Source organism: Enhydra lutris, unplaced genomic scaffold (genome assembly GCF_002288905.1).
Source record: "Enhydra lutris kenyoni isolate GAN:26980312 unplaced genomic scaffold, ASM228890v2 scaffoldscaffold5, whole genome shotgun sequence".
NCBI lineage: Eukaryota > Metazoa > Chordata > Mammalia > Carnivora > Mustelidae > Enhydra > Enhydra lutris.
This window is the reverse complement of record NW_019154089.1, coordinates 9,083,986-9,096,313: the sequence shown is the minus strand read 5'-3', so window position 1 is coordinate 9,096,313 and position 12,328 is coordinate 9,083,986. Positions and strand designations below refer to the sequence as shown.

General features: G+C 37.4%; 1 protein-coding gene across 1 annotated transcript in view; it reads left to right on the top strand.

The window, feature by feature from the left end:
- LOC111141236 (LYR motif containing 7) overlaps positions 1-12,328 on the top strand; it is a 29,927-nt gene that overhangs the window by 16,143 nt on the left and 1,456 nt on the right. The gene's annotated exons all lie outside the window — the stretch shown is intronic.

Below are 12,328 nucleotides of genomic sequence, written 5' to 3'. Positions count from 1 at the left end.
TTTTCCAAGGGGTTATCTGCCTTTTTATTATTGATTTGAAGAAATTCTTTGTATGTTCTGAATATGTATTCTTCCTTACATATGTCTTATAGGAATCTTCTACTTAATGGCTTGCTTTTTGTTTTGGTAATGTTTTTTGATAAGAAGTTCTTAATTCTAATGTGATCCAGTTTGTCTGTTTTTTCGTTTATAGTTGGTACTTTAGAGTCCTGTAAGAAACCTTTGTCTATCTCAAGCCAGGTCATAAAGAAATTCTCTTGGGCTTTCTTCCCAAAGCTTTATTGTTTGATCTTTTCCATTTGGTTGTTTATATCAACTAGAGTTGATTTTTGTTTATGGTGTGAGATAGGAGTGAAGATTTTTTTTTTTTAATTGTCTTTATTTATTTGACAAAGGCCCGGGTGGGGGGGTGCACAAGCAGGGGTAATGGCAGGCAGAGGGAGAGGGAGAAGCAGGCTCCCTACTCTGCAGGGAGCATGATGCGGGACTCAATCCCAGAACCCTAAAATCATGACCCGAGCCCAAGGCAGACACTTAACTGCCTGAGCCACCCAGGCGCCCCTTTTTTTTAATTGAAGTATAGTTGACACAGTGTTATGTTAGTTTCTGGTACACAACATAGTGATACAACACCGTAGGTACTATGCTAATCCCAGGTGTAGCTACCATTTGTCACTACACAGCACTGTTACACTACCATTGACATTATTCCGTACTCCATACCTTTTACCCTGTGACTTATTTATTCCATAACTGGAAGCCTGTGCCTCCCACTCCCCTTTACCCCTTTTTGCCCATTCCCTCAACCACTGTCACCTCTGGCAACCACCAATTTGTTCTCTGTATTTATAGGTCTCTTACTGCTTTTTTATTCATTGTTGTTGTTGTTTGGTTCCACATAAAAGTGAAATCATAAGCTCTTTGTCAAAAATTATTTTTTTACATGTGAATGTCCAGTTAATCCAGCATCATTTATTAAGAAGACCCCTTTTTCCCCACTGCATTGCAGGATCACCTTTGTTCTAAAATCAGATAACTATATGTGCATATATCTGTTTCTGAACTTTATAATCTGTATAATTAGTTTCTCTATCCATGCATCATATCCCATAATGTCTTAATTATTATAGCCTTATAGTAAATCTTGATATTTAGTAGTATAAGTCCTATAGAGCTTTAAAGTTATTTTTAGTTCATGAGAATTTATCAGAAATTACTAGATCTAGGGGCGCCTGGATGGCTCAGTGGGTTAAGCCTCTGCCTTCAGCTCAGGTCATGATCCCAGGGTCCTGGGATGGAGCCCTGCATCAGGCTCTCTGCTCAGCAGGGAGCCTGCTTCCCCATCTCTCTGCCTGTCTCTCTGCCTACTTGTGATCCCTCTCTCTGTCAAGTAAATAAATAAAACATTTTTTAAAAAGGCAGTATTAGCTCTGAGTTGTATTTATAAGAGCAGTAAACATAGTTAATCTAAATTGCAAATTTTAGTTATCATCTTTAATCTTAATAACAATCTTTAGAGCTTTTGTATAGTATAGCAGCATTTTATACAGGTAGTCACAGCTTAATGTTATTTTTATCATTTAAAAAATGTATTTTTATTTATATGAACAAAAATTTAGGTTATTTCAGCTAAATTTGATATCCATATTTCAGGTGCCTGGTTTTAGATGCAGCAGTATTGCTTTAAATTTCTTTTTATCTGTTGGTTTTCTGTGTAATTTAATTCTCCCACAAGATTGGAAATTTTCACTCATTCATGGTAATTAGTATAGAATGCTGTATTACCTTAATAATGGCCCCATTCTTTCTATTAAGAGAAATATGGGTCTCTTTTTCTTAATTTATTCCTGTGGATCCAAGATACATCAAATGTTTGTTTTTTTTTTTTTTAAGATTTTATTTATTTGACAGACAAAGATCACAAGTAGGCAGAGAGGCAGGCAGAGAGAGAGACGAGGGAATCAGGATCCCTGATGAGCAGCGAGCCCAATGTGGGGCTCCATCCCAGGACCCTGGGAATCATGACCTGAGCCGAAGGCAGAGGCTTTAACCCACTGAGCCATCCAGGCGCCCCAACAAATCTGATTTTTTTTTTTAAGATTTATTTATTTATTTATTTGACAGATCACAAGTAGGCAGAGAGGCAGGCAGAGAGGGAGGAGGAAGCAGGCTCCCTGCTGAGCAGAGAGCCCGATGCAGGGCTTGATCCTAGGACCCTGGGATCATGACCTGAGCTGAAGGCAGAGGCTTTAACCCACTGAGCCACCCAGGCGCCCCAACAAATCTGATTTTTTAATCTCTGTTTTACAATTACTTTAAGCAAATCTCTCCATAAATTTTAGTAGTGTCTGTACTGGTATACAGAAATGAATTAAAATTTTGCTACTTGGCTAAAAAGCAAGAGTTGTGATAGTGTGTTTCTAAAAAATATCAGATAATGTCCCAACATGAAAAATAATAGAAACTGAAAATAATAAAATTAAATAATCAAGTTCAGAAGCAGATACATGAATTCTAAATCCATGTTTCTTTTTCCTTCTCTTTCAAATAACTAGAGTAGAAATAAAATATGAACACCTACCAAGAACTCTTTATATTGAATAACTTCTCATTGTTTCCTTTTTATTTTTTTTTTTTAAGTAAGCACCATGCCTGAACTCACAACCCTGAAATCAAGAGTCAGATGCTCTACTGACTGAGCCAACCAGGCACCCCTCTCATTTTTTCCTTTTTAAAAAAAAATCACATCTCTCTTCTTGCAGAGAATTACAAGCTTCTTTATTACAGACCTAATAATTTCATCATTTGAAAAAAACTCATTTTTTGAAACTTTGTAAAATGTCAGCATTTTATTTTTTTTAAATTTTAAATCTCAATTCCATTATAGTTAATATACAATGTTATGGGGTACCTGGGTGGCTCAGTCATTAAACGTCTGCCTTCGGCTCAGGTTATGATCACAGGGTCCTAGGATAAAGTGCTGCATTGAGCTCCGTGCTTGGCAGGAAGCCTGCTTCTCCCTCTTTCACTCCCCCTGCTTGTGTTCCCCCTCTCACTGTGTCTCTATCAAATAAATAAATAAAATCTTTTAAAAATAGTGTTGTATTAGTTTCAGGCATACAATATAGTGATTCAGCAATTCTATAAATTACTCAGTGCTCATCATGGTAAGTGTATTTTTAATCTCCTTCACCTATTTTACCCTTCCCCCGGCCCACCTCCCCTCTGATAACCGTCAACTTATTCTGTAGAGTCAAGAGTTTGTTTTTTGGTTTGTCTCTTTTTTTCTTTGTTCACTTGTTTTGTTTCTTATATTCCACAGATGAATGAAAGTATGTGCTATTTCTTTCTCTAACTTATTTCACTTAACATTATGCTCTCTAGATCCATCCATATTGTTGGAACTTGCAAGAGTACATTCTTTTTTATTGCTGAATAATATTCCATCTTATACATATAAAACCACGTCTTCTTTATCCATTTATCTATCAGTGGATACTTGGGCTGCTTCCATAATTTGACTATTGTAAATAATGCTGCAGTAAACATAGAGGTGCATATATCTTTTCAAATTAGTGTTTTCTTATTCTTTGGGTAAATACCCAATAGTGAAATTACTGGCTTATAGAGTAGTTATATTTTTAATTTTTTGAGGAACCTCCGTACTGTTTTCCTCAGTGGCTGCATCAGTTTGTATTCCCACAAACAGTACATAAAGGTTCCTATTTCTCCACATCCTCACCAACACTTGCTGTTTCCTTTCTTTGATTTTAGCCCTTCAGGCAAGTGTGAGGTGATAGCTCATTGTGGTTTTCATTTGATTTTCCTGATTATGGGTGATGTTGAGCATTTTTTCATGTTTCTGTTAGACATCTGTGTATCTTCTTTGGAGAAATGTCTATTCATATCTTCTGCCCATTTTTAATTAGATTTTTGGGGGTTTTAGTGTTGAGTTGTATTAGTTCTTTGTATATATTTGGATACTAACCCTTTATCGGATATGTCATTTGCAAATATTTTCTCCCATTCCATAGGTTTTTAGTTTTGTTGATTCATTATTTTTTCCTATTTGTCTTTTTTTAATTTTTTATTTTTTATTAACATATAATGTATTATTAGCCCCAGGGGTACAGGTCTGTGAATCATCAGGTACACACTTCATAGCACTCACCATAGCACATACCCTCCCCAGTGTCCATAACCCAACTACCCTCTCCCTACCCCATTCCAAATTCATTATTTTTATAATCTTTTCAAATATTGGGGAAACTGGGGCAGGACAAGAAAAAAAAATATTAGGGAAACTTTTTATTTCCATGTATTCCCTGCTTTTTTCTGTGCATCTAGTTTATTTGTTTTTTGGTATCTCTGATACATGAGTTTGGATTAATCATAATCTTTGATTCATACCATTTTCATTATTGGTCTAACCTAGCTTTGCTAGGTATTATATAGAAAAAGAATAACTATGATTAGATAAATACTGAAATTATCCCCTTGTTCTGTACTTGTTCATTGGCTATTGACATTTGTCACAGCCCTCTTTCTCATATGAACATTGGCAGCTGGTTTCATTGTTGGCCTTTTTCAAACATACATTTTATAGACAGTTACCAAATTTGTGAAAAAGAAAAAACTATGAATAAGAAGATGTATGATGAACAAATTGTGAACAAGAAAACTCAGGGCTTCACGTGGTTATATATTAATCATACCTCATTTCTAAAAGTTCCAGGGGTGCCTGGGTGGTTCAGTGGGTTAAGCCTCTGCCTTCAGCTCAGGTCATGATCTCAGGGTCATGGGATTGAGCCCGGGGTCCGGCTCTCTGCTCAGCGGGGAGCCTGCTTCCCCCACTCTCTCTGCCTGCCTCTCTGCCTACTTGTGATCTCTGTCTGTCAAATAAATAAATAAAAATCTAAAAAAAAAAAAAAATTCCAGGAAACTATCCTTTATTTCAGGTACATTTTTAAACTTCTATTCTTTGTTGTTTTAATATTTGTCTTTGCCTAAAACTATCTAATGTTTTTTTTTATTCTGAGGCAAGTTCATGTGATCTAACAAACATTTATTGAATACGTACTGTGTTAGGCACTGAAAATAAAAAATTAGCAAGACAGTTCCTGTCCTAATGGAATTTAGAGTGCTGTGATAAACAGTTAAGTATTACAGTCATTTGGGTGCCATGATAAGAGAGACAGATGTGTTGTTGAGGCACATAGGCAGAGTTCCAAATCCAACACTTGGTAGGTTGGGACAGGTTCTTAGAAAAAAAAGGTTTTTTTCAAGTTCTTTAATTTGAGTTTATATATATCTATGTGCTTAATATGTTTAGAGATCTTTCTAGAACTGTGGAGCTAAATATTCTAAATATTTTAATGCCCTATAATTTATTTATATCCTAAACAACACTCTGATTACCAAACTCTTATAAACATGCCACTGATAGATTTTTTTAATTGAAATATAACATAAAACATTGTCTTAGTTCTAGATATGTAACATAATGATTTTATGTATCTATATATGGTGAAATTATTACAAGTTTTTAGTTAACTTCAACAACCATACATAGTTACACATTTTTTTCTTTATGATGAGTATTTTAAGATTTACTGGTTTTTTTTAAGATTTTTAAAAATTATCCCTCTCTGCCTGCCTCTCTATCCACTTGTGATCTCTCTGTCAAATAAATAAATAAAATCTTTAAAAACAAAAAAAATAAGGGGTGGGGGGCATGCCTGGATAGCTCAGTGGGTTGAGCCTCAGCCTTCAGCTCAGGTCATGATCTCAGGGTCCTGGAATCAAGCCCTGCATCAGGCTCTCTGCTTGGTGGGGAGCCTGCTTCCCCCTCTCTCTCTGCCTGCCTCTCTGTCTCCTTGTGATCTCTCTGTCAAATAAATAAAATCTTTTTTAAAAAAAGATTTTTAAAAATTATTTTTATTTCTTTAAGTAATCTCTACACCTAATGTGGGGCTTGAACTCACAGCCCTGAGATGAGGAGTCATATGCCCTACCGACTGAGCCAGGAGGGCTCCGCTAAGCTTTACTCTCTTAACATCTTTCAGATATATAATGCAGTATTTTCTTTAAAGGTTTTATTTATTTATTTGACATAGATCACAAGTAGGCAGACAGGCAGGCAGAGAGGAAGCAGGCTCCCCGCTGAGCAGAGAGCCCGATGTGGGGCTCGATCCCAGGACCCTGGGATCATGACCTGAGACCGAAGGCAGAGGCTTTAACCCACTGAGCCACCCAGTCGCCCCTTTTCTGTGTCTTTTGAGTTGATTCTATGATTTTTTTTTTTTTACTCCTTCATTTTGTTAATGTGATATATCACATTGATTTGCAGATGTTGATTTGCAATCCTGGTATAAATCCCACTTGATCTTGGTTTAAGATCCTTTTCATATATTGTTGAATTTGGTTTGCTAATATTTTGTTGAGGATTTTCACATCTATGTTCATCAGGGATATTGGTCTCTAGTTTTCATTCCTTATAGTATCCTTGTCTGGTTTTGGTATCAGAGTAAGGCTGGCCTCATGAAATGAGTTTGGAAATACTGCTTACTCTTTTATTTTATTTATTTATTTATTTTTAATCTTGACCTACATTTTTATTTGAGACAGAGTGAATTAAATAAAGCCTTTTTACTTTAAGAAATTACTTTTTAAGTGATACATTTCATATGACCATAATAGATGAGGTTTTTCAGGAGCCTAAAGTATAGGAAATAAATCATGATCTCAGTATAGTTCTTTTTCAAGATCTGACAACTTTAATAAACTTATGCTGTTACGACACATTGACATCTAATATAGAGAGCAAAGTCAGGGACTTTACAATCAATAAAGCAACATCGCAGTGAAAAATACTATACAGCATGTAAATATACCCATGATATATTTGGCCTAATGAAAGTGCTAGCAGTTAATTTAGAAAAATTCAGTTTTAGGGCACTTTTTGATTCCAGAGGTTACCTAATAATGTGAATTGGGTGAAGGGATGGAGTAGTGAACATTTGACAGGTTTTCTGGTTATTACCACTCTTTGAATTGATCATTTTGTTTTTGGGATTTCGATCTCATTGAATTCTAAATTCCCATCATAGAATATAGAAAATTCACTTCTTCAGTTTTCTTTACAGCTTAGGCATAGAATTTGTTTATTTTATTTTATTTTTTATTAACATATAATGTATTATTCGCTTCAGGGATACAGGTCTGTGAATCATCAGTCTTACACAATTCACAGTACTCACCATAGCATATACCCTCCCCAGTGTCCATAACTGAGACACCCTATCCCTCCCTCCTCCACTCCCCAGCAACCTTCAGGTTGTTTCCTGAGATTAAGAGTCTTTTATGGTTTGTCTCCTCCCAATCCCATCTTGCTTCATTTTTTTCCCTACCCTAACCCCAACAAGCCCCTGCCCTGCCTCTCAGATTCCTCATATCAGAGAGATCATATAATTGTCTTTCTCTGATTGACTTATTTTGCTTAGCATATGCCCTCTAGTTCCATCCACTGTCGTTGCAAATGGCAGGATTTCGGTGTGGTTTTTTTGATGGCTGCATAGTATTCCAGGGTGTGTGTGTGTGTGTGTGCGCACACACACACACACACACACACATATATATATGTATATATGCCCCACATCATCTTTATCCATTCATCTGTACATGGACATCTAGGTTCTTTCCATAGTTTGGCTATTGTGGACATTGCTACTATAAATATTCGGGTGCACATGCCTCTTCAGATCACTACAGTTGTATCTTTAGGGTAAATACCCATGAGTGCGATTTCTGGGTCATAGGGTAGCTCTATTTTCAACTTTCTGAGGAACCTCCATACTATTTTCTAGGGTGGCTGTACCTACCAGCTTACATTCCCACCAACAGTGTAGGAGGGTTCCCATTTCTCCACATCCTCTCTAACATCTGTCGTTTCCTTACTTGTTAGTTTTAGTCAGGCACAGAATTTGACATAGGTGAAGTATATTCACTCATATTCAGAAATGAACTTGAGAAAAGACAGTTGGTATAGAATCTCTTTTGTAGGCAAGAGTAGCATCCGTGGTTGTAGAGTCAAGTTACTGATTCAGAAGTGGCATTGGTGTGGTGGCAGGAGCAGATATAGTAAAATTGAGTTTCCAGCAACATCTGAAATGTAGCATCTTGTGTTCTGTGGTGGTAGAAGTGGTGGCAATTTCTTCTAGTGCCCAAAAGGCAGCAGTAGTTTTCACCATCAGGCCAGTTTTGTGGTATGACTTTGTATATTGTTGCTGAAAGCTTAGCCTTAAGCTTGCCTGATTCTTAAGCCCTCACAGTAATTGCAATTAGTTAAAGACTAATAACCCTTTTAATAAATGACTTCTCTGCCTAATTAGCCAGAATCAGCTTCTGTTACTTTTCACTAAGAACAACAGAAGTTGTTACCAGAAGTGAGATACTGAAAATTAACACAGCCAAAAATGTGAAATTAGTTGAATAGAAGGCAAGGACACAGGGAGATAGGACTGTTATGGACCTGACCTTTACAGTCTTTAGGCTGGTGGTCCTTGTTATGTAGTGATGAAACATAAAGTCAGTGCCTCATCGTGTTTCTGAGACACAGACCAAGTACCAGCTAAAGCTATAGCAACAAGAGAAATAACAGAATGTTAGGTGTTCTGGTTATTTCCTCCTGCTTTCAGCAAAATACTGAAAAGGAGAATGAATGCAGATTAAGCTGGTTGGTGCAAAGCAAATATGGAAGGAGGTACTATTTTGCTAAGAGCACTTTTCTGTCTACATCCTGATTGAAAGTCTTATACTTGAGATTTAGCGTCTTGCAGAATTGAAAATGAGAACTGCTCTTATCCACTAACCCTATAGCCAATACAAGCAGGGCACTTTTGAGTTCTGACATGAAATAAAATTAATGCCTCAAGCCATTTTCCAGACAAGGATCAGAGATATACAGTTCACTTACTCACTGGGGCCTATAGTTTTTCACTACTTTAAGAAGTATCCATTAAGGGGCGCCTGGTTGTTAAGTGGCTCAGTCGTTAAGCAGCTGCCTTCAGCTCAGGTCATCATGATCCCAGGGTTCTGGGATTGAGCCCCGCATCGGGCTCCCTGCTTTTCGGGAAGCCTGCTTCTCCCTCTCCCACTCGCCCCTGCTTGTGTTCCCTCTCTTGCTGTGTCTCTCTCTGTCAAATTAATAAATAAAATCTTAAAAAAAAAAAAGTATCCATTAATCTTAGGGCTGGGGAATGGGCAGAACATAGAGGCCATTACCAAAGGATGGAAATCCTCATGCTTAAAAATTATCAGGATGTTTGCCTGTGGCTACTTGTACATTAAAATGACTAGAGGGGCGCCTGGGTGGCTCAGTGGGTTAAAGCCTCTGCCTTTGGCTCAGGTCATGATCCCAGGGGCTTGGGATCGAGCCCTGCATTGGGCTCTCCGCTCAGCGGGGAGCCTGCTTCCTCCTCTCTCTCTCTGCCTGCCTCTCTGCCTACTCGTTATCTCTGTCTGTCAAGTAAATAAAATCCTTAAAAAAATAAAAATAAAATAAAATAAAATAACTAGAAAAAAATAATCTTGAATGAAGTATATTGCCAGGAAACGCCAAGCCTGGGTACCTGGCTTCAACTCTTAAGACCATCCCTGAGCTCCTGAACTCATATCAATAAAAAGGGGATTGTGAAAGCTTCAGAGCCTCAAAGAAGGGCATCTTCCCCAGTATGCCCACCTCTGGACAAGGATTCCCCTGACATACCAGGAGCCTTGAGGAACAGTGGACAAGAGAGGGTCTTTAAGTATCCCAGAAAACAGGATATGTACTACCAGATTGACTGACTAAAGAATTTATTACTTTGCCAAAAGCGAGGGTTCCTTGCTCTTCCAGCAGGTTTTATAATTTACTGTGGAACAGTGACTGCCATGTGCTTCCTATTCCCGGTTTTCATTGCTGTATCTATTTATTCTTTACTGTAGTCCAGTAGGTAACTACCATGTGGGTGCTAGCTAGTCCTAATGGGAAGGCTAGCACATTCACCAGAAGTACCCAGTTTGCATCTGGATGGGACCTTGGAGGTCAAGTAGTAAATGGATATATTCTATATATGAAATGAAGGCATATATTCATGTTGTGTAGCCAGGAGGGTATACTACTTGTTACCTCCTCAATATCCTTCCTTCTTACCAGCTGAAAAACTTTGTTTGGGATTCAGTATGCCAAGCCAAAAAAAAAAAAAGGAAAAAAAAAATATTTCTCAGACTACATGATACCTTTCTGACCACCTAAGCAGTTGTACACTGGATGTTGTTGTAAGAAGGGTATTTTCCAGTTAAAAAGGCATAAGCCAACCTAGCAGTGTCCTTTTGCCCTTTTCCCATCTGCCTGCTGTGATGTCACAGCAATAGTAAAGACAAAAATCAAACATGAAGGATAGCAGAGCAGGAATTTATAAAGAGCCTGGCTTCTTAGTGGTAGTAAAAACCAGCAGTAGCCCAGGACGCCTTAATCTGTATTTCTTGATATGTGAGCAGATTAAATCCCTTACTTTTTTAAACTGTCTTTTGTTGGACTTTTGGTTGATCTGTATTTTCCACCAGATTGTAAACTCCTTGAAGTTGAGTAGACTTTTTTTTATTTGAGGTGTGACTGACATGTGACATTATATTAGTTTCATTTGTACAACATGATTCCATGTTTGTATAGACTGCAAAATAGATTACCACAATAAGTATAGTTAGTATCTGTCTGCGTACATAGTTACAAATTGTTTTTCTTGGGAGGGGAACTTTTAAGTTATACTCTTTTAGCAGCTTTCAAATAAGCAATACAGTATTATTAACTGCAGCCACTGTGCTGTACTGAAGAGACTATTCTGTATTTGCTTCTACATTTTCATTTTGTGAGGTAATGTTCAGCATAAAAATGGCACATATATATATGTTTGATAAGTGAAACAATTTACTGCCATCACTAATATGTTAAAACCTAAACTATAATTTGCTCTCTGGTGGTATCTCCAAAGATTGGTAGAAGCAGATGAGATATAAACAATGGTTAAATAATAATTACTTAGGGCGCCTGGGCGGCTCAGTGGGTTAAAGCCTCTGCCTTCGGCTCAGGTCATGATCCCAGGGTCCTAGGATCGAGTTCCGCATCGGGTTCTCTGCTCAGCAGGGAGCCTGCTTCTCCGTCTCTCTGCCTGCCTCTCTGCCTACTTGTGATCTCTGTCAAATGAATAAAATCTTTTTAAAAAATAATAATAATAATTACTTAGCTGATTTTCATTTTGGTAAATCACCTTTATCATCTGGCTCATAAGAACATTATTTTTAGATCATTTATTTTTCTTTTTTTTTTTTTTTAAGATTTTATTTATTTATTTGACAGAGAGAGAGAGATCACAAATAGGCAGAGAGGCAGGCAGAGAGGGGGAAGCAGGCTCCCCACAGAGCAGAGAGCCTGATGTGGGGCTCGATCCCAGGATCCTGGAATCGTGACCTGAGCCGAAGGCAGAGGCTTTAACCCACTGAGCCACCCAAGCGCCCCTATTTTTCTTTTTGAATTGGTTTTAATGTTACCTTTTAAAAAATTTTTTTAACAATTCAAATTTACAGAAACGATGTAAGATATGTTGAAGGATATGGAAATTTCCTTTACCCAGATTCCACAATTGCTAACACTTACCACATTTGCTTTATTATCCATTCCTCATTTTTTTCTGAATGTTCTGAGAGTAAATTGTAAATATAATGCCTCCTACCCTCAAATGGTCATTTTTAAAATCATGACAGCCCACTAGGATTAGGTTGGGAGAAAGAGTGTATTTCTTAAAAATACTTTCATATATGTTTGCTAAATTTGCAAAGATATTCTCTTATAAAACTACAGTGTAATTATCAAAACCATAATATTAACATTGATACAACTCTACCATTCAGATGTTTTCATTTGTCCTAACTTGTCTTCTGTAGCAGAAGAAAAAAATTCCCTCTGGTCTAGGAACCAGTTGAGGATCACACAAATATTAGTCACCATGTTTTTTAGTCTTCCTCAATCAGGAACAATTCCTCAATCTGTCTTTGTCTTTCTTGACCATGTTATTTTTGTTTTTTGTTTTTTTTGTTTTTGTTTTTGTTTTTTTAAAGATTTTATTTATTTATTTGACAGAGAGAAATCACAAGTAGGCAGAGAGGCAGGCAGAGAGAGAGAGGAGGAAGCAGGCTCCCTGCTGAGCAGAAAGCCCGATGTGGGGCTTGAACCCAGGACCTGGGATCATGACCTGAGCCGAAGGCAGCGGCTCAGTGGGTTAAGCCGCTGCCT